This window comes from Chinchilla lanigera, unplaced genomic scaffold (genome assembly GCF_000276665.1).
Source record: "Chinchilla lanigera isolate Chin_1 unplaced genomic scaffold, ChiLan1.0 scaffold00080, whole genome shotgun sequence".
NCBI lineage: Eukaryota > Metazoa > Chordata > Mammalia > Rodentia > Chinchillidae > Chinchilla > Chinchilla lanigera.
In genome coordinates, this window is record NW_004955481.1 from 3,685,198 (window position 1) to 3,686,799 (window position 1,602).

Sequence of the window (1,602 nt, forward strand, 5' to 3'; positions counted from 1 at the left end):
CGCGCCCGCGCCTCGCCCCGCCCCTAGCAGCGGCGCGTGCGCGCACGCGTCCTAAGTCCAAAGCCGGAAAAGTTGTGTGTGTGAGCTGAGCCGGCGAGCATCGCCGCAGGGCCGGCGGGGGCAGCCCCCCTCACTCTGGGATTAGCCCCGGCGCCTCCCCGCGGCTTGCGCGGGCGGAGCTGCAGCGCCTGGATCGGATCCGGGAGCGGGGCAAAGGGCGGGAAATGGGATCCCTGCGGACTGGATGGCCCAGAGGGAGAAGTCTGGAATGCTCTCCTGGCAAACACGCTCCAGACACATCCTGCAACTGGAAGAGAGCCCGAACCCCGAAATCAAGCTGCCGTAGGGGGAAGGTCCTGGTTCTAGAACTTCACCTTCTTCGCATCCCGTTCCCCTTAGCAAATAGGGCCTGCGCCTGGAGGACCATCAGAGGGCCTCAGAACCCCTCTCTCTCCAGACCTAGAAGCCCTGGGGAACCGGACTTGGCCAGGGAGCTTCCTTCTCCCCACCTTCACCCCTGCCCCTCTTGTCCTTCGCCCAGCGGTGGCCTGAGACTCTGGTCCGCGCGAGGCGGAGCAGCTACAGGCCTCGCCCCCAGCCGAGAGCCCTGCCTGGCCTCCTTGGCAGCAGGCGCCAGCTCCGTGCCCTCTTCAGGATTCGGGGGGAAAGCCGGAAAGGAAAGCGGAGAGAGAGTTGAGATGCCCAGCCCAAACTGTAAAAACAGCAAGCAATGTTATTCCATCCCCCTCTCCTCATGCCCCCGGCTTATAAGGGGCTCCATGCCCCACCCTCTCCAGTAAGAACCAGATATGGAGTTGATGGGGGGGGGGCGCTCTACCTCTGCCACGGCCTGATCGTGGGGGACAGGTCCCCTCGTCCTCTCCCTCACCTTACTCAACCTGGGGCTGCTTCTGAGGAAACCCTTTCTGTTGAGGACCTGCTGTACGTGAGGCCACGCCTCTGGGGACCCTCCCTCCTCCTCGGCCGGGACAGGAGGTATCTGCAGGACAGCGCCCAGTCTCTGCACGGGAAGGAGCAGCTTCCAGCCGCAAACCCGCGGCGAGAGCTCGACGACTGCCCTTGCGCTAGCCGACCCGGTGCTGCCCCCAGCCCCGCCGGGTCATTGCTCAGTTGCAGGTCCCGGCGGGCAGAGACAAACTCCGAGGTCAAAGAACGCGCCGAAGCCGGACGAGGGCGGGCGGCGGGCCTGGCTGCCGCTGCGACTGGGGGGGCCGGGAGAAGCGCCCAGGGCTGCGCGTCATTCACTTCTCAATAGCGGTCCCCGAGCGCGCAGGGAACCCCGGCCTCCCTTGTCAGCCCCAGATTTGATAGGGCGGAGCCCGGGGACTCTGATGCGCTCCCCGCGTCCCTAAGCTCGTCTTCGGATCTCCCTCCATTCTGCTAAACCCCTTTCGATCCCCTACTCTCTATCTTGGCTCGCCGGCACGCTCCCTCTCGGCGGCCCCTTTCACCCTCTGCTCCTGCTCTCGCAATCACCGTACAAAGGGCTGGGGGCGGGAGTGGGGGCGGGCGAGGGGAGCTCGACCCGAACTGGCTGCCTCTGCGGGCCCGCGACCAATCCCGAGCGCGCGCGCCCGCCCG